General features: G+C 37.6%; 1 protein-coding gene across 7 annotated transcripts in view; it reads right to left on the bottom strand.

Moving 5' to 3' along the window:
* Window positions 1-22,150, bottom strand: part of Kcnip4 (potassium voltage-gated channel interacting protein 4) — a 1,150,698-nt gene that overhangs the window by 162,663 nt on the left and 965,885 nt on the right.

The raw sequence follows: 22,150 nt of genomic DNA, 5'->3' as shown, positions 1-22,150 counted from the left end.
TAGTGTCTTCTATATCAGTATCTATGACCAAACCACAGAAGTTTAGAGGCACCGTGATTCCATTTGTGTTCTCCTTGGAATCAGTGGTAGACTGATGAGCAGAGGCTTGGGGTGCTCAAGGTAGGACATGAACTTTTCAATAGTTACCAATCTATTTGTCAAAACATTTAGTTTTAGATGAATTTAGTGAATAAATGCTCCTTACACATACATTCTGTCTCTGTCTCTCCGTGTCTGTGTCTCTGTATCTATCCCCCTACACCATTCACTGCATATCGTCAAATCCGATCCTGAAACACAGTAACTCAGAGTTCATACCGTGGAGATATGACTCACTGTAAGTTTCTGACAGTCGTCACGCACTCCTATGCCTAGCCTCTGTTGTTCGCCATTGAGAAGAGTAATACTCATGGCTGACTATTGGGAGAAACACTTGTGTTTTGTTTTATGCCTCATTTTCAGGAGCACAAAGCTAGCCTTCTAATTGGTCTATTTTGCTTTGCCTGGTTAAAACAGTTACTTTCTCTGGTGGTTAACTAAGAAAGTGTCAACCAGCATATAATCGAATTAGGGGGAAACAATCTTCCAGAGCGATACAGATGCACACATCTGACTCTAGGTCCACGAAAGATGGATGGTTTCAGTGGTGAATTCTACAGAGTCTGTCAGGTCCCTGCTTTCTCCCTTCCTCCTTATGCTTGTTTCTCTTACTCTTTCTGTTTCCTTTTAGTCTCTTGTCTTCCTCTCTTTCTGCCCACCTTTTACCTCTCTGCGAAACTCTCCCTGCTTTCTCTTGTTCCTTGCCTCACTGTATCCCTCCATTCTTCCGTGTTTGCATTCAGCTCGTTCTTGTTTCTGCTTTCACTCTCTCCTTTTCTCTACTTTGGACTCAGTTCATTCATTATTCATTCATCTGAGCTTGTTAACCTTGGTGTTGATTTTACTCTTTGTGAATTATTGCAAAATGGCTTTAGTCAGTAGAGGAACCAGTAATAACTTTAAGTTCGCCCAAGCAAATGTCAAAACATGAGATAGCCAGTGACACTGTTTTCAAGTCCATCACCGGGTGAATACCTGTTATCTGAAAGTCAGGGGATTAGAAGCATTTTATATTTTGGATGCTTGTAGACTTTGACAGTCATTTGTAGCTAATGTGAAATTCTGAAATGTCAGCTTTTCTAATTATGAATGCTCAGTCTGCACTCCAAATTTTTCGAACTTTCCTGACTTACTTAGCTAAAGAACAATGGCTACTGTTTGAAGAAAAAAAGTTGTCAGTTTTTCTTGCTGTTTTTTATCCTTCCTTCCCTTCCTCCGTCTCTCTCTCTCTTTTTCTCTCTCTCTCCTTCCCTCCCTCTCTCTCCTTCTCTCTGTCTCTCTCTGTCTCTCTCTCTGTTTCTCTCTTTCTGTCTCTCTTTGTCTCTCTCTCTCTCTCTCTCTGTCTCTCTCTCTCTCCTTCTGTTTTTTCTTTCCTTCCTTCTTGAATGGCATGAGCATTCCACTTTGTGGTACTAGGAATCAGGCCCAGTACCTTGCCCATACTAGGCAAGCACTCTGCCCTTGAGCTGCACCTCCATCCAGCTTTGGGGTATATCACTGAAATCTAAATTTTGTTTCTTCCATGTGTGAATTACTAAAATGTCTTATTAGGAGATATCTCTTGTATGGGAGGTTAGGCTTTATCTGTAGTTATTTTATAATTAGGATGACAAGATCTTGCCAGTTGATGCGAGTTGCCCTAACACCTTTTGCTCTCAAGCCCTAGTATGCTCTAAAATGTCCTTATTCACAGGGCATAATTTGTGAGTATACAAGTTAACGAACAGTGCAGTCCCCTCTGATATATTAATGCAGTCATTGACTAAAGGGCCACTTTGCTGTATCACAAACCATATGCGGACTACATCATTTAATACACTATTTTTAAAACAGGCATCATTAGCAGGAAAGAAGCAAGGCAACATGGGGTTGGGGCACATTGAAGGACACAGTGGAAAGACTTGCAGTTTCAGAATTAAAAAGGTAATTAGCTTAAATCTGAACTCTGCCGCTGTTTGTCTGTAGGACTGGAAAAGCAGATTACTTTGACAGAGCCTCTTTGATCTTGCTTGCACCAGGAGAGAAGAACATAGCCTCTGCTCTTTCCTGAGCTGGCAAGGAAGTTCAAATAAGGTACATACAGCTCCTGGCTAGCTATATATATGGCTCTCCTTCCTTAGGCAGTGGATGCGGAGACAAATGTGCAGAATGCTCAGAAACAAATTTAAGAAGTAACAGCTAAGCCTTTTTTTATAAAGCAGCCAGTAGGTACCCCGCCAAACATCTCCCCTTAAGTGCTATTCCTTTCACAATAATTTTATTTGATATACAAACATATGAATCAGAACTATATACAAAGATATCATGCCTCACCCTCAAACTAACACTTCACTTCAACCACTTTTTAAAATTTTAAGCCCCATTAATTATCAGTCACTATAAACTCAGGGTTTTAGATGAGCTGGTATTCAGTCAGAAAAACGACTACAGTTGAGTGAGATTGATTCTTCTGATCGTAAGAGATCAGGGTACAATTTGAAAACTGTTTTTAAATACATGTTTTGGTTGCAATTTTTAGTTTCAATTTGAACAGAATACTTATATAATGAGTGATCTCATTCTACCCACCCTGTGTACAACATGTAGTGTACATCTTTAGTCATAGTGTAGACTATCCTATTTTATAGTTGACCAATTGCCCATCCACTGATCATTAATAATATATTGATAGAACTTTGGGATGAAAACAGCTTGTTTGCTTTTGTTCATGCTATTCAAGCTCTCTCTATAAAGCCCTCTGCATTCTTTCAGTCCTTCATAATGACTTAGGCTTCTACTCTGAGTGAAACAGGTAAATAAATGTTTTGTGAGCAGAGGGATGACACCATATAGCTTGATGGTTCATTCAACGGTATACATTATAGCCCTCCTCAGAGCTGACCAATAGCATAGTCCTTGAGCTCACACAACTTACACTTTAGCTAAGATGGCAAATGTGAGCCAAGAGGACTTAAACACAGCACAGGAAAGGCAAACACATTTCACCTTGGTGATGACTTTTCTCTAAGGGATGATAGAAATATATATCACCAGAAATGCATGACTGGGCTAATGATAGACAAATTTTTCTACATGCCAGAGACAGTGTATGCCTTATATTATTCAACTTTTATAGCAGTACCATGTGTGGTTAATATGAAAGGTACACTGTTGTTAAGGACATTAAAGCTAGAGAGGTATTCAGCTGGTGCACGTCAGTCCAAGGGTAGAGAACTTTCCCATTGGCACAAGCCCTGGTCTAAGTTTCTGAGTTCAATATTGCAGTAACAATAGCTCCAGTCAGTGTGTGAGTTCTTTCATTAAGTGGGTCTTGCTGTGCTATCTTCGCATAGAAGATACTTGTTCTGTCATAGTCTGACTCTTGTTTCCTTGCCCAACTCCTTGGTTCAGACTCTCTATTCATTCTGCCTAGATATATTCTTAAAATCTCTGTGGCTCATATTACTTTGCTAGAATCACTGCCCTTCATTTTATTTTCTGTGGACCATTTATCACATTCTTACTAGTACATCATCATCATCATCATCATCATCACCATCACCATCACCATCATAATACCAATAATAGTACAGTCAAAGAGAGGGTTGTAGTAGCAGATTCAATTTCTTTATCTGAAAATAAAATTGATAATACATGACACTATTCTCAAAGAATTTAGGGACTGGACAGAGTAGTTGTTCCTGTGAAATCCTTCAAAAACCAGAAGAAATAACATATAATCCATTATAACTTCCGGTTGGAGATGCTACTTCAGAAGGAATAACACATAATTCATTATAGCTTCCAGTTGGAGATGCTTTTTCAGTCCTTTCAGGCCACTGTATTTGTTCTTCATCATATAACAATGTGTCTTCTCTATAAGATTATTTAGTTTGCTAATTTAATCAATAAATATTCATTGACTATTTGGCCAGGAGGTTCTCTGCTAGGAAGCTGAAATGAAAATCCAATGACATAATCAATGACACTAAGTGTTTGCAATCCATACCTTGCCTGCTCGTTAGCATTGCCAGACTGCCTCAGAAACTTTCCCATGCCTAATCGCACCAGAGCAGTTAAATGAAAATCAAACTTGAGACTTCCCATTCTGTTCTTGGCCAGAAATGTTTCCCTAACAACTGTGCTTTCATAATTTTGACATGGCACATGAATTTGTGTTGGGTTAAAGGTGATATGTTCTAATTCTCATTTTGTTAAAAAAAGTTATAGAACAATCACTTTAATATATATGTCACCTAAAATATTAGATTTTTTTTGGACTCATGAAAAGTGGTAATATCTACAAAACCATGGGCTTTCCTTCATGGCAATATTAGGTCTGCTACTAGCTGCCTCTTTTAGACAGGACATCCTCTCAGCCTACCCATAGCTATGATTTTCAATCTCTCATAGATTTTTTTCTACATGGACATTGCTTTGAGTTGAATTTTGTCTCTCAAAAATTCATGTCCATCTGGAACCTCTCAAATGTTACCCCTTTTTAAGGGAAATAGAATCTTTGGAGATAAAGTCAGCTAAAATGAGATTATACTGGATTATGATGAGTTCTATATTTATTTCCTAGTGTCTTGTTGAGATGAGGTATGTAAATAACATGCTAGGAAAGCTAGAGTTGGATTGTTTTAATAAATTATCACATATCATAATAATTTTGAAAGCTGGAAATGGCCGTTGTTCTATACACAACCTCAGAAACTTTCGGTAACTCCTATACCCATTGGAACATAGCTGCAGATTCCAATTCAGACAGTTAGAGAATAAGATTTTCATCTGATGAAAGCAGTTGAAGGGATGAATTCTTACTACTTACACTGTTGTTAGCCATGCGTAAATGATAATCCATATATCAGAATCCCTGTCTCTTACAGATCTATGAGGGATGGAATAAAGAGATTCATGTGAAACTAAAACCACCATGTTTTAGAAGTCTGTGATGACTAAACATTGTAAATAGAATAATACATATATTATCTTGAATAAGATTCAAAAGAACAGAGGAATGTTTAACACACCCAAGAATAGAAGCTTAAAATTGAATGTAGCATGTGTACAAAACTGTAAGAACACTATTGGGTAAAAATCTATCTTTTTCTCCTTATCAAGATTAACAAAGTTCAATACATGTTTGTAGACTATCTGGATTAAAAAAATTATTGAATTTCAAAGGAGGAAAAGTAGATCTATCAATAAACCACGATTTTTTCCCCAAGGGTTTTCAGTACAAGTAGCATTTTCCTGGGAATACCTGAACTGCCAGATTCTAGTAAACCTGTCACCCGATGAACAAGGCCTTTAGAAAGTCAAGGCTTGAAGATGTCAGGCAGGACCAGCCCTTCTTGATGAGTTTCTTATGTTAGAATACCAGTTAGTAGGATTTGGGGAGGGTCCAAAAAAGACTAGCATTGGTAATAAACTGCAATAGTGTGAGAAAGCAGTGCTATTAAAACACTCTCTAGTCATAAGAAGTGATGGCAGTTATGAAATTGAGATAAGATATCCTTATGGGGAGAAAGCAATATTGTGCTCTCAGGGTAAAATTTCATAGAAAGCTTGTGAAAATGACTTCCTGGGCAAGAGAAATTATGGTTCTTATATTATTTTCTGGGTGAGTAAATACATTGAATTTCCTATGATCTCTGGATCATATGGTCACAGAGGATAGAAAAAAAACCCTTCTCAACAGCTGCATCTATACAGAGATCTGAAGTCAGTGTTGGCATTGAAACATTGAACCAAAAGTCTGAGATTCATTTTGATAGGATCCATATATTATTATTTTGTTTCATTTTTGGTTTGTTATACTCCATAAAACACTTTCTAATTTGATCATTAAAACACAGTCCAATGAAATTAACGAGGTTGCTCTTATAGTTCATGCTTCACCCAGGAGGACATTCACACAACCTAGAAAATGCAAAACTTAATTAATTGGTGGCAGTGCAGCTGAGTCTTCCTGTCCCCTCATTTATGCCCTTGATGTCTATCTAGGATGTGATAGTCCTTCAGCCTCACCTGGTATCTTGTTAGAACTGCAGACGCTTCAGACCTTGCTTTGCATTACTGAATCAGAATTTGCATTTTAACAACATCTAGAAGTGATTTGTAGCATATGAATTTTAGAAAGCACCATATTCATCACACTATATAGTCATCTGGGATGTCTTTATTTTCGGATTCTTATCTTAATTCACTATGAATGAGGACTAAGTAGAGGGCACTGTCCTAAGAATAAGCTGCGAATCAATGAATCTTATCAAAATATAGCTGGATTCCAATAAGACTGGTATCTGTCACATCCATTTAGGTTCAGACTCTGAGCCAGTGGTGGTGACAGACTTAGAATCTCAGCACGTGGGAGTCAAAGGTGAAAGCAAGAGTTAAGGGTACACTGGGGTACATAGTAACTTTCAGGCAAACATGGCAAACAACTGAAGACCTCGTCTCAGAAAACAAGAAACAAATCCAAAATCATAATTAAAATCCAACCAATAATAACAACAGAAAAACAAGGTTCTAGAGGCTAACTCCTAGTTTTGATACTTGGTGTGTACCATCAGCATCACCGAACTAATGAGAATCATAAAAACACCAATAGAGAGAGGTTATTGGGAAGGTCAGAGGCAAGGTGTCTGCCGAGCTGGCAGACAGGAATGCAGTACCTTATCTGCATTATCTTAAGTACTCATTATCTTAAGTACTATGTGTAACAGAGCTTGTTCTAGGTATCTTTGTAAGAAATCGAAAACACACTGATTTTGTTTGATTTTGAAAAAGCTGCCATGTGTAGCCTAGGCTGGCTTCAAACCAGTAGGTCTCCTGCCTCCACATCCCAAGTCCTAAGATTACCAAATGTACCACGATGCGCAGTACCACAAAAAAGATTTTTATCCTTGTATTGTGGTTTGAGATTGTAATCCTGGTGTTCTGGAGGCAGGAGGACTGCTCTAAATTTGAGGTCAACCTCAGTTATAGAGTGAAATTCTGTGTCAAAAACTCCCCAAAGTTGAAATACTGAAGAAGTCACAGAGAGGTCTTCAAGTTAAACTTTGAATCTTAGTGCAGAGATGTACTCCTCGTGATCTGTAGAAGGCTGTAGGCAGCGTTGGTTAGGGGTACTTTAAGTGGCTACTGAATTAGCTCAGAAAAACACTAGACCCATTTTGGGTTTCAGTTATCTCACCTTAATGGTTATTCATTTTGTACATATTCTGATTTTGAGAAAGAAGTAGCATTTATTAATGGTACAACTTGATCAGTTTCTTTGGGGACCTGCAACATCCCTGTCTCAGGTTTGAAAAATTATAAAAAACAAAAACTCTTGAAATCTGAGAGACACCTGGGAAGGAGCTCAGATAATGTCCCCTCTCAAGGAGTCCTAGAGACAGGTTGACTTGTACCAAGCCCCAGGATAAGGGTCTGATCACTGGAAAGTAAGCAATAAACAAGGGACCAGTGTCCTAATGCAGCTCTCCAGCCCAGCCCCGTCCTGATGATATATCAGAATACCTTAATAAAAGGAAATTCGCAGTGAGTTAACTGACTCTGTCACCTCTGGTAGATGTACCTGCCATAGACAAATATTTATTTGTTTGTTTATTTTTAGTTTTTCAGTGAGAGAAAAAATACAAAAACACTTTAGTAAAACATTTCTAGTAGAGAGGAGTTATGATAAGTTAGTATCCTGCCATTGTTTCTCATGCAGAAAGAAATTTCTAGCCTCATTATGTGTGGTATGAAACTTAAAATTAGGTATCATAAACGACTGGAATAAAAATATATGAAGCCAACACCAGTAATGGTACTCCTGGATTCAGAATCTTTACACAGCTAACAAATTCTTAAAGACAGTTGGGAGCAAGGATTGGGAAACCCTACAGCACTGTCCATGGCATGCGGTGAGCTTAATATTCAAACCGGAAGTGAAATAGTGTATTTCAGTTTTGTGGAGTTTCCATGTTTTATGTAGATCTTGATTTTAGGGCAGTGTTTTGTTGGGCACTTTCAAATGTCCATTAATTTTCATGAGGCAAATATTCACAAAGCCAGTGCGTGATGAATAAGGATTTAAAGCTGGTCTTTCCTGGTTAGCCAGGGTTGCTCGTTCCAACCTTTTGCTGCACCTCCTTGCTGTGAAGGACTATGTCCACTTCAGCTAAGCAAAGGGAGAGGAAGCAAACCTTTCTGTTCCTAATGAAAACTAATGGCATAAATTATAGACCACAACCTTTTCCTAATATCCCAAATTGAAACCTTATTTTCAAGTGGGTAATCTTTAAAGGAACTAAAATTACCTTAAGATGTATAATTGGACAATTTAAAAATACTCCATATTTTTAATAAAGAGCTGAAGATTAAGTTTAATTATTATTCTATGATGCACATTTTCATCTGCATGCTCTTTTATTTGAGGTTTCTTAGCTAAAGTTTGCTGTTTTAACTTTTTCTCGGAGTATACAAATTTTTGTATTTTCTCTTTTGGTTGCTTTCTTTACTCATACATTGCATTCAAGCTATCATCACATAGAGTTATATTTTCTCCTGTTATTTTTCCATTTGACTCTAACTCATTTGTTCGGTTTCTCAGTAATCCCAAACACACTTGCTTTTTATACCTAATGCCTTACACAGGCATTCTGTTGAGAATTGTCCATGTTACTACCTCAGTCCTCACAAGATGCCCTGTGAGGAAGGTATCATAGTCACCCTCATTTAGAAAATGACAATAAACCTGATTTTCTGTTTGTTTTTGGAGTTTTCAGAGATTAGGTGTCTATCTCAGATAACATAGCAAGTATGAGAGCCAAGATTTGAAGCCCTGTAATCTATTACTGGGACCAAACCTTTTAATGGTTAACTGTTTAGTATATGAAACATTAAAAGTTAACTGGTCAAACACCATGCATCACTGGGGGCAAAGGAGGGCATTATATATAACCTGCTGATTATGGGAGGCAGAGGGAGAAAAGAAACTGGATGAGAGAGGAGAGCAGGGAGAGGAAAAGAAAGGGCAGGATCAGGTATGGGGAGAGACAGGAGGGACACCCAGAGGGCCAGAAGAGTGAATCAAAATATGCAGCAGTAGGGGTTAGGGGTTAGAGGGCAGGGGGAACCTCTAGAAAGTTCCAGACATCAGGGATGTGGGAGGCTACCAGGACTCAGTAGGGATGACATGAGCTAAAATGCCCAACAGTGGGGAGGTGGAATCTGGAGAGACCACCTCCAGTAGATAGGCATGGGCAACCCAGTGACACTCTGAACCAAGATTCTACAGCCCAGAGGAATTTTTCATGTGTAAATTTTTTGCTAGAACATGATTCAATCAGTTAACATTGATTTGTTTTAACTACACACTATTCAAAACTCAGGTAGGGTCCTGTAGATGTCAATGTTTTCATTTGGAACTATTTGTCAGTTACTCATGGATGATTTTGAGGCTTTCTAGAATTTTCTGAAAGACAAACAAAATGGTAATTTCTACATTGTTTATCTTGTTTATGTGATGTATTTAATATACATTCACATGTGTGTTTGGGTACATATGTCCTTGTATATGTATATGAATGTCAGAGGTCTGTAATGAGGCAGACCTCGTATTGCTCTCTACCTACATTGTTTTTTACAGAGTCTCTCAGTGAACCTGCAGTTCAATGATTCCAGTAGACCATCTGATCGGTAAAGCCCTGGGATATATGCGTACCTTCCCTGCCCCTCTTCTTGTCTCATACTTCTAGAGCATGTTCAGCAATACTCTAACCACTGAACCACCTCTGCAACCCTTATGTTATCAGCCCTTTTAAAATGTTGTTGATAATTGTAGCAGAGAGACTGTATTACACTTTCAAAATTAATACAAAATGATCTATGCTAATGGGTAGCAGTGAAACAACTAATCTACTCCCATTGATTGCAGAGTCCTTAACAAAATGCTAATTTAATTAGGCTTTACCAGTTTTTATCTTGTACACTGATTATAAAATACTCAAGTAATAATGCAATCTTAAATACTAATAGTATTTAAATTTTATGAGATTTGTGCATGCACACACTTAAAATTTTATTTCCTTTCTGTCAAAGCAAATATCTAAGATTTTTTAAATTCTACTTCTATTTATCCTTCATTTGATGATTTAGCAGGAGACAGTAGGCATAAGGTATCTAAGAAAGAAAAAGAAGAAGGGAAGAGGAGGATGAAGAGAGGAAAATAGAAGGCTTTCTTTTTTGTTAGGAAGGATTTTTAGTTTACTAGTAAGGCCTAAGATGATTTGCTCAGAACCTAATAGTGTTCCTGGTTTGAAGTAGCACTATACATAGTTAACTTGATAGCACTATCGTAACAAAAATACCACAGACTGCATAACTTCTCTCATAATTCTGGTATCTGCATGTGTAAGACAAGAGTCAGCAGGCTCAATGTCTTTTTGAGTAGCTCCCCTAGGCTTGCAGATAGTCCCCTTTTCACTATGGTCCCTTTAGCCTCTGTTTATGCTCCCTCTCTTAGAAAGACAAAAATCCCCTAATGGCCCCATTTTTGCTTGACTATCTCTTCTTTATGTGAAGGTTCAGTCACATTGTGAAGTGCCAAAAGATTAGCTTTTACCAAATGAGTCTCAAAGTATGTATTTTAGTCATTCCATGATCCTGGTCTTTCAATAAATTTCTGCTGATTGTGGGGGTAAATGAATAACAACTTAGAAATAAGAGTGATGCTCTTGAAACTATAAACTGAAGTGCTGGGAAAGGCAATTATCTTGATGTTCTTCAGATCACCTGAAGGCCTATAAGGCATCTGTTCAATCAGCTGACTTTGCCTTTTTTTCATTAGTTTGTCATCAAAATATCATAGGCAGTCACTTAGACTCTTGTACATCTCACACCTTGATGAGATCAATCTTTCTAAAAAATATTTGCAACAAAAAAATCTTTCGTTGTTAATTAATTCATGCACTAGCTACTTAAGCATGAAATCCATGCCAGGACTTTTGTAACAATAATAGAGAAAAGTTCAAGTTACTATCTCTTCTTATTGCCCACCAGATCCAAAGCACATTCTTATGTATGGAAGTGGACGTTCTTTAGTATTCAGACCTTATCTATTTTTCAGTGTTCTTTCCCCAACTATTCCCATGATTATACTCATGTAGGAACACTTTTCTCTCCCTGTTTTATACTTTATAGATATTGTAGCTTTCTATTTTTTCTACTTTTTTATCTGTTCCTTTACCTATTAAAAAATACTTACCTTTTTCCTTAAGTCCTGTACTTTTCATAATATAATGAATATTCATGCTCTTCGTGGGTATATGAGGTGAATGTGAAGGATAAATTAAGTAAATGTCATTGCTGGGTGTCTGGGAAGAGGGCAAGAGACTCATGGGGATTGAAATTCAGAAGGTAAGAAAAGGTTCTGAACATTATGATGAGTTTTGTCAGTTCACGAAAGCAGATGTTTTGATCCTCGTATGCTAGCATCTAGCCTCGCTCTTGTCATATATTAGGTACACCACAAATTTGGTTTAATGAGTCTGTGTGTGTGTGTGTGTGTGTGTGTGTATTTGTAGTTCTTGGTGAACATAGAGATAATTAATCCCAAATATCATGACAAACCACCTAGAACACAGTTGTTTCCAAAAATATATAAGGGTCAGTGAAATGGTACAGTGAGTAAAATTTCTTGCCACCTGGCCAAATACATGAATTCCATCCCATGAATCCATACTGTAGGAGAGAACCAACTCCATGAATGTACACACACACACACACACACACACACACACACACACACACACACATAAACTCACACACACTCACACACAATCAAACTAAATAAATAGATGTGAAAGGAAAACTCAACTAGATACCAAAGAGCAACCAAACCCAATCCCAGGAATGGATTATTTTTCTCAGAATTGCTGGCCAATAAGGTCTTGTAGAGACACCCAAACTTTACATGCTATTGATGGCACATTTGCCTACTCAATAAAGTTAAAACTTTATTGCTGAAGATAACACAGACTGGTGTCATAGAACATGGAGAAAACAAACAGGTACAGTCCTGCAAACCTAATCATTATTCGCTATCTTAGAGAGTGCCGTGAAATGCTATGTGTGCTACCAGAGAAAGAGTAATCATAGCCCTACCCAGCAATGAATTCTGCAAGCTACAATAATGACTAAATTATTTAAATTATTAAATTAAGAACATTGTGTGAACTTTCATCCAAAATGTAGAAACTCTTAGTACAGCTCTGTTGACCCTTTGAGTTTCACCTTATAAAAAATATTTTTTCATGCAGTACAATTTCATCATGGGTTTGTCCTAAGTTCCTCCCAGATCCTCCCTTTATATTCTCTCTCTCTCTCTCTCTCTCTCTCTCTCTCTCTCTCTCTCTCTCTCTCTCTCTCTCTCTCTCTCCTCTCTGTCCCTCTCAGCTTCCTTCCCTGCAAAAAATTTAAAAAAAAAACCCTCAAAAGCATAAAAGTGAAAATTAAAACAAACAAGCACAATTTCCAACTCAGTTGTTCAAATTATCACTTTAAATATTTATTAAATACAGACAGGTAGTCTACCACTAAATTTCATTGGCTATTCCAGTGAAATAATAAATATAAAAATATGTTGAGGTTTGATCTTTTGATATGTACCAAACAAGACCTGGTTGCTCCCAGGAATGAGAGAATCCCTGTAGAATGTGACTGTGCTCCTTAATTTAAAGCCATTGGTTAAATAAAGATGCCAACAGCCAACTGCAGGGCAAAGGAGACATAGGCAGGGGTTTGGGCTTCCCAGGCTTGGGGACTGAGGAGAGCATGAAGAAGGTGTAGAGAAGGGAGGATGCCATGGCATAAGAATCTTAAAATCATGGCCATGAGGCTGACCAATTGGAGTTAATGAAAAATAGTAAATAATAATTTAGCGTTATTGAAAGGAAAGTAAATTATAATAGCATAGAGGATAGATATTTGCCCAGCTTTAGTGCTGGTTGAGGCTTATTATCAATAAAAGTCATATGTGCCTCTTACCTGGGAATTGAATAATTGAAGGCAGGGTAGAAACCTTTGATTGAGATTAAACATATTCCTCAACAAAAATACACTAAATTCTAAAAACAACAAGCAGGCACGCTGTGCTCTATGTTATGTATGAGATTACATTGACACCCACATTCAATAACTTCACAAACACCTGTTTTGAGAAAATTATTCCCAAATAAAATACTGTATATTCTTACAATGTCCTCAAATGCTAATTTCAGGTATTTGTCTAATAAACTAAATGAAACTGCCTCATGCCTTTATATGTTGTCCTCTTGAAAGCCTATGAGCTGAAAATCACTACCATCCTTAGAACACTTCTTAGATCATTGCCTGTGCTAAAAGTTGGTTTATATCTATTTATCTTCATCTTTAGAAACCATCTTCTAACAGTCACCTACTATAAAATGGACTTTCCTTCCAGTGGATAGATTCAGATTCATATAAAAGGACCAACAGTCTATTGTCAAGTAAGATAAGGTAAGGTTCAGAGCAAGAGTTAGTGACACTTCTTCCACAAAGCTTTCAGTGATATCCCCACCACTGTGCAGAGATGATCACAAGCTGTATTGGACTCAACAGAGTTCCACTGCTTGGTCACGTGACTTGTGCTTCTAAGACATGGCTTCCTCTTAGGCATAGCAAAGTTAATGATAGTACTCGATTGTCTCAGTTCCTTGAGAAATGCTTTAATGAATTATGAGCTCATCCCTCTTAGCTTTCGTTTTAAGATAGCTTACATATATTAGTTATGGTTAGTAGTGGACATAATATTAATAACTGAATACTGTGACATGTTACAAGTGGAAATAACTTTGTGTTCCACAACCAAGGACTGGTAGAATTAACTTTGACACTCCCTAAAACAAAAATGGAACAGGACATTCTGATACATGAGAATGCATACTGATATGGAAAACATTTTAATCCACTGTAAAGTGAGATTGTAGGTTACCTATCATTCCCACAGAAAGCAGGCTGGGAAACCATATATGTAATGTGACCAGCAGTTAACTTGAAATTGGGAAACCTTAACTTTTTGTTATTTTACTCTGGTGCATTAGACTTGTTCACAGTGTGGGACTTCATAAAGCGAATGAGTGTAACTGTATCTAGTTTTCCCAGGAAACAGGTCATTTTCATAAAACACTGTAAAAATCCTATCACTAGACACCCAACATAAAATTGGTCATATATGTCATTTTTAGTTAAATATCTCAGAAGCCTGAGAGTCAATACAATAACTTATTTTTTATGTAATTGCTTTTAAAAGGCCATATCAAACAAACAATCATTCCTTTAAGTAGTTTTTTAGATGTCCCATTTAGAGAGTTGCAGGTCAGAAATGGCAGAAGCAAAATTTGATGCATGCTCTCTGCTATGACTGTTTTCTTGAGATATATTTGTGCCTGTCCATCCATCCTTCATTACCTCTTCCTGACTCTAGCAAGACCAGAAAAATTTAATACTAATTTCTTTTGTATTTTTTTGTCTATTCAAATCTTATAAAGTAGTAATTTACAGGCAATGATATGCTTTCTCCAATGTCTAAATTCTCATGGGTAGCTGAAGGCTTGAACTCTTAGGATCAAATGACTTCATGCTATCATGGCTATCCCTACTAGATAGCTAGAGAGAAACTGAAACTGAGCCACTGTACTTGTCTATAGCCATCTGAGAAAATTGGAAAGATCCCTGAAATTGGCAACATCGAGCCATGACATTGATGCCAACTAAACTTGCTGTGGTCACTCTTCTCAAGTGAGGAAAGGAAGTGCCCGATTGCTTAAGCGATCGATTGGCCAATTTTAAAAGAAAATTGCAAAACAAATGATTTCTCAAGTCTTTCCCAATTGTTTTGGAAGCCAGAACGTGTGGCGTTTCCCTTTCATAATCATGTCTTTGTGTTTGTGTGTCTAATAATCATGATTTCTTCTTTAATTGACTTACATTTCTCTTTAGAGTTTTAAACTTACCTCTGGAAATAATTTTCTTTTCTCATTCAAAGGGAGAAAATATTTTTGCAAAGAAGATAAGCGTGTTTTCGGTGTGTGTGTGTGTGTGTGTGTGTGTGTATGTCTGTGTGTGTTTGTGTGTGTCTGTGTGTGTCTGTGTATGTGTATGTGTGTGTGTTTGTGTGTGCGTATGTGTGTGTATGTGTATATGTGTGTGCATGTGTGCATGTGTGCATGTGCATGTGTGTGTATGTGTGAGTGTGTGTATGTCTGTGTGTGTTTGTGTGTGTATGTGTGTGTCTGTGTATGTGTATGTGTGTGTGTTTGTGTGTGTGTGCATGTGTGTGTATGTGTATATGTGTGTGTGCATGTGCATGTGTGTGTATGTGTGTGTATGTGTGTGTGTGTATGTGTGTGTGTGTGTGTGTGTGTGTGTGTGTAAAGAACTATGGTCCTGACTATCTATGCACATCCTTTATCATCATCCTACACCTACCCCTCTTCTCCTTTCCAGTATCTTTACCCTTCAGAGCTACTGATTGTGTCAAGTTTCCTTTTTCTTCTGTTTTTTCCCCTCTACCTTCTTCAATACTACTCTATGGTAAGGGAAGTAAAAGAGAAAAATCGGGCAACACACACACACACACACACACACACACACACACACACACCCCATAAAGCATGGCTTCAAGAAAAATGAAACAGAGCATTATGAGAAAAAATTTCAAGGAAAATGAACTTACTTGTCCCTTCCCCAAATCCTATTACTTCCTGTGTCCTTTCATCAAAACCCCTGACTCAGTGATGTTCCCTGATCCTTAGGCCCATGTTCAGCTCTGCATTCAAACAGAACTAGCCCCTTCCCTCCCATCTCTCCAGTGGGATGAAGCTTCTCTAACTGTCTAGGTTTTTCTTTCTATTTTTTATTCATTACTATTACTTCTCTTTTTACTTATTCACTTTACTTGCTGCTCACTGCTCCCGTGCTGGTCAACCCATCCTACAACCCTCTCCACGATGCTATGCCCCCCCCCTCCTCCACCCCTCACCTGGATCAGAAAGTTCCAAGTGTGGCGAAGCTGCCAAAGGCAGCCTTTGGACTAATTTCAAGGAAGATTTTCCCTCTCTTTAGTGTGGAAACTTATTTTCTCACGGAGATTTAATGAACTGTCCCCACGTCCTTAATATCCTGGGAACATCAAAGTGAAGACTTTTACTCACCCTGGGACACACACACACCACTCAGAGAGAAACAAAACTGAATTTCAGTGGAAACTCTAATTCTAACCAGAGGGAACGCCATAGCGTTATCATATGAGAAAAAAACGCGACAGAAATGTGTTTGTTTTACCAAGCTTCTCTGTCAGTTTCTCATACAGCTGCCATTTCTTCTGGCCAGACAGATAGTTCTTTTATTTTGATATGAAGATGACCATTTGCTTTTATGAAAATGAACTTACTTTTGGACTAAGGTCATATAGCCAGTTGACCATTATGAACATTTTAAAATAAACATCTAATTAATTATAAGGTAAATTGTTTTCATGCCCTGCTGACTCTGTTCCTGATAATCCGATCCCATGGTTCATTATTCATGGGCCATGCACAGAGTCTTACAAATTTTATAGAAATGTGGCCACACTAATAGGCTGTGAGTACAAATAAGCTGACTTTATTTATTTCCTCGCATCTCGTGCATTGAGATGAGCTTACTTAATTTTAAACTGGTTCATACAAAGAGACAAGTGTGGGTAAATCTCTGGGCGCAGTTCACAGCTGCAGAGCTTCCCAATCAAATGGTTTGGTTTAAATGATGTGATGAGGATCTCTGAGAGGCTCTGCTGCCTTGTCCTGTGTCTTCCGATGTTCATGGACTGATTGAAAACTCAGACTTTGCTTTGCAGGCTTTTTGAAAAATGAAGTCAGTAAGTGTAGCAATGGTCTCTTTGCACTCTAATCTCTATGCTTTAACTCAGAAAAACAACAAAATCCCTCTAAAGATGTTCACTCCAAGTACTTAAGAACGAGGTTAAATATCGAAGAAATAAATTTGTGAATTTATCTCTTATTTCCTAAGCTATAAAAGCCAGCAATCCAGGAAGAGTTGTACAGTCATTCTGCCTTCAGTTAACTGTCCATGTGGTCATCGAATGATTTCCAGAAGCAGAAGTCTGCTCTTATCTGAAGGTGGCTCCCTGTATCAGGGTTTCCTCTGGACTCCAATTGTGGCATTAAATCTGCTCTAATTTTGCTCCTTATTTACTTATCTGTCTTAAATTCTGCCACATATTTCCCTGAGCTAAGACCATCATATATCAAGAGTTGGCTGGCTACAAGGTGAATTATTTTACACTTCTAGGTCTAGGACTCTGACTAGAAATTATTTCTTTGCCTATCTTCCAGGTTTCCCTACATCAAATTCAAAACTCAGAGTCATCCAGATCGGGAAAGAAGGAAGTATCTTCATTCACATTCGCTTACTTTCTCCACAAATAAAGAAAGACACAAACAACCATGAAAATCCTGTAATATCTAAAACAATCTTGAAAAAAAAGTTGGAGAATTAATACTTTCCAAATTCAAAACTGACTTCAAAGCCACCGTTATCAACACTGTGTGATATTGCCTTGGGTAGATACACAGATAAATGGAATATAGTTGAGAGTCTTGATTACTTTTTTCCCATTATGAGTGCTCTGACACAATTTAATGGGGGAATGATAGTCTCTTAAACTTGGTCCAGTGGCAACAGGAATGGGCCTCTAACAATGCCTTGGTTTTTAGATTTCTCTTTTAATGGAACTGTGAAAAATAAAATTAAGTTACTTACAAGACATCTAGATTAAGGCAGCCAGATCTAAGGCAATTATTGTCATTTGTTATATCACTTAGCATAGAAACCTAAAATCCTAAAACAAAACAAATAAACAAAAAAGACACCCCCATAATAAACAAACACAAACGTAACATATACACAAAAAGGATTATTGCTGATAACCGAGGTCATCAAAATTGGATGTTGTCAATTTTGGTCACTAGAGATACTCTGACTTAAGTTGTTCTGGAATGACTGGCCCACAATATAATTGAAATATGCCATGACTGTTCAAGGTTTAAATATATTGCAGCAATAGTACAGTTGTCAAACTGTATCAGACTTGTTCATGTGATAGGACCTAATCCTTGCTAGAAGCCATTTTAGTTGGACAACACATCAAGACTGCTGCAATCCCTTTAAAAGAAACCTATTTCCTTAAGTTCCCTTATACCCAAATCTGATGCTCTACCGGAATGTTCAGGAATTAGTAGAAAATTCTGAGAAATCTCAGTTGCCTCAGAAGACATGGATTATTTCAAGGCCTGGAAGATGACCTCTTGATTCTTAATGTAAGAAGAATCTAGAAAAAGCAAAGAAAGGCTGCTGCAGCTCCTGTGGTTAAGACTGGGGTGGTGGTGGTGGGGTCTTTGTTTTCCCCAAATGATAGCTTTACATATTAGTTTATACTTTTCCTGTATGGCATATTTTATTTCATAAAATAACACCAAATGGTGTTTATGCTTTCCATGAATATCCCATGAATATCCCATGAATATCTTATGTGTCCTAGGAAGAAATATTGTTCAAGTAACTTCAGATTCTAGTCGAGTGCCCCAGCTCTTGCAAAGGGGCCACCAGCAATGCTTTGTGAAGTTCACCCTCAGAGCTGGTCAGCGGGGCACAAGGCAAGAGAAAAAAGTGGCATTTTGAATTTAGGGAGCATGATTTACAGAAGAAAAGTAAAACCACAAAGGTATTACACTTAGAATAGTCTTCCAGACATTTCAAAATAAAAACAAAAGGCAACTTATTTGTGTTCCTTTATAATCAGTAAATTTTGATACATCAACTAATTTATCAGTCTTCTTTTTTTTTAGACCTTTTGCTGCAAATTTTGCTGTTTTTATTTAACATTTGTTATTAATTGTTTTTTCTTTTGGCTTCTTATTGAACAATACAGAGAAGACTTCTATACTTAGTGGACCATTCAGAAACCATATTCTACTAAAATAATCTTTAAGTCATACAGAAATATAGCAACTTTTTTCTTTTTTCAGTAGAAGTATAATGTTGGTAATGAGGAATGAAGAGGAATCTACATTCTTACTTTGGTATGTATGTGTTGGTATAATATACAAATACATATGTAAACACACATGGACCGAAACAGAATGATTTTGGCCCATGAGTCAGTGAAGATACAAGGTTTTTGTTCTATTTTAGGGGCAAATTTTTGCATACACTATCATTGCCAAACACTCTGCTTTCTTCATAAGAAGAATAATAAAGTATTTACCTCTGTTCACCACTAGAAAGAATGAATAAGACTATTTTTTTTAAGATTTATTTATTATATGTAAGAACACTGTAGCTGTCTTCAGACACACCAGAAGAGGGCATCGGATCCCATTACAGATGGTTGTGAGCCACCATGTGGTTGCTGGGATTTGAACTCAGGACCTTTGGAAGAGCAGTCAGTGCTCTTAACCACTGAGCCATCTCCCCAACCCCAAGACTAATTTTTTTTAAATGAGAAAATATTCTTTGTGGAGTTAAGAGGCATTTTCAAGCTGAATTTTACAAATCCTCTGCTCCTTTTGCCTTATGGTCTGATAAGTGAAGAGCGTTTCATCTTGCCCCAAAGTCCATGTGTTCCTGTTCACTGATAAGGGAAACAGTTTAAAGGGAGGGGTGAAGCAGTCACTTTTCAGAGCTTCCCAGTAGTCCACCATTCATCCCTTTAGCTGTTCGTGCTTATGTCCACACATTCCTGTTCAGAATTGCATTTTTTATAAGATGCTATCCTTGCTCCCTCAAGGCTTTCTTGACTACTCTATTCCCCACACGGCATTCTCTTCCTCTTCCTAACGTCTATTCTTCATGTCATATCTAAGTGATATTTGAGAAGTGTTTGTCTCCTTACGGCTGCCATTCTACACACATGGTATAATGGTTGCCTCTTTGTCTCAAGAGATTTTCAGTTATCCAGTATAGCCACATACATCCATTATATCTAGTATCTATAGCCTTCAGACACCTCATTTGTGATAAGTTCTCACTGTCTCATTTCTCCTCTGTGCTAATATTAGGAAAGTAAAGCAGAGCTAAATCTGGCAAAATTGCTCACCATGAAGCATGCTTCCAAGAGAAAATGAAGCAGAATGAGGTGAGAGAAAAGTTCAGGGAATTTGTTTATTTATTTTTTATTCATTTTTACCTGTTTGTCTCTTTCTCAAATCCTATTATCTCCTTTGTCCTTTTTACCTTGAACTCAAAGGTCTCATCAAAGCCTCTGAGGCAGTGAGGTAATCAGCATCATTCCTAGATAAGCACGCCCACATTGAACTCCACATCACAATACGACTGCAGCTTTCAGTCCCAGCTCTCCAGCAGAATAACCCTGCTCTGGCTGTCTGGAAATCAATCTGCTTACATTACCCTGAAGGTATTGCTGTTGTATTCATATTCTTTCTTTCTGTGTGCTACCCAGTTGAAAGAGAAGTGGAACTAATATATACAAAAGGAAACAATGAGAAAGGGGAAATGAATTTCTTTTTTTTGCTTTGTTCCATGAACATATGAGCTCAAGAGATTTCAGAAGTTCACTTTAATTGGTAGCCCTTAGCATCCACTCAAAAAATAGGAAATAATATTCCAATCACAGCATGCCTAGAAACCACTATACTGTTTAAAAATCACAAAAGTTTCTCCCCCACCGCTGGCAAAGGTCCACCCAGGGAAGGTATGGTTACTGAACGATCAGAGCCATTTATTCTGAATAGTAAGTGTCCTGCAGCAAGAGTTAGGTTAAATTCATCCTGGAAATCCTTTCCTAATAACTGCTGATACGATTAGCTTCTGCACTGTCCTAAATTTTGTTTGCTCAACCCCTTAAATTGTTTTTCTGTAGTCCCAACCCTTCCGTTCTTCTCTTTGTTCTTAGTTTTATTCTTACACCATTAATTCCTGAATTTTATCGTTATATTCGTTAGATGTCTCTGGGTTTAACTAATTTTCCCTAAAGGAGTGTGTCTCTAGTTGTTTAAATGCGTCCTCATTGTTCCACTTCATCAGATCTACTGTATGCCCTGACCTCCAACGCATCAGTGACAAGACAGACCTGTTCCCATTCTCGGCAAGCTTATCCATGCATCAGCGCAGGCAGCTCACTGGTAAAGATAATCATGAGAAAATGTCTTGAAGGAAAGCAAAGAGAATTCTTGTAAAAGAAGAAAAATGAATGAATCAATACGAACAACTTGTGGAAAGGGTTGCTCATGAGATACCAGAGCTGAAGACTTTATCCTGAAACACAGATGAGCAAGTTACACCATCACTCTACATTCAGTATAGTACTTTCTACAGATTCTCCTTACTTTCTCACTTGAGACGAAACATGAACCCTGTTTACTGTTGAAGGTTCTCTTACATGAATGACTTTTGAAAAATATATATCAGGCTTATCCTTTGGATCTCATTGAAGACTGACAGAGGATGGTGCTTCCTCTCTCATTTCTCCTTGGAAAGCTGTGCTCTGAGATTAGGGAGCGCCTGTCCTCACTGGTTGAGGATGCCCTCTTTAGATATGCTTCCAAAGTTCTCCGGCTCCTGCCTAACCATATCACACTCTATCCCAGCAGCCATTTGTGCCTCTCATATCATCTCCAGCCTACAATTATGATCATCGCTTTCTTTTTGTTAATTGTGAGGTATATTTTCTCACTGGAATAGAATGGCATAGAGTGATAGGTTGGGTAGGGGTACTGGGGAGACAGAGGTAGAGAGAGATTTGTCTTACTTACGTCTCAACTTCTTAAACGTTTTGAAATCTCTGGCAGTGATAAAGTTAAATGAGATGTTAATCATAATGATGATGATGAATATTTTTATGTTTTTATGTGAAGGGTATTTGGGAATATAGTACAGTTATGATACAATAATGGATGCTAATCCATCCAAACAGTGGATGCTAATCCTTCAAGTACTTAAGTAACATCAATAATAACAAACAGTGAAATTTGTTAGA

This window comes from Rattus norvegicus, chromosome 14, assembly GCF_036323735.1.
Source record: "Rattus norvegicus strain BN/NHsdMcwi chromosome 14, GRCr8, whole genome shotgun sequence".
Classification (NCBI taxonomy): Eukaryota; Metazoa; Chordata; class Mammalia; order Rodentia; family Muridae; genus Rattus; species Rattus norvegicus.
This window is presented reverse-complemented; position numbering and strand designations above follow the sequence as displayed.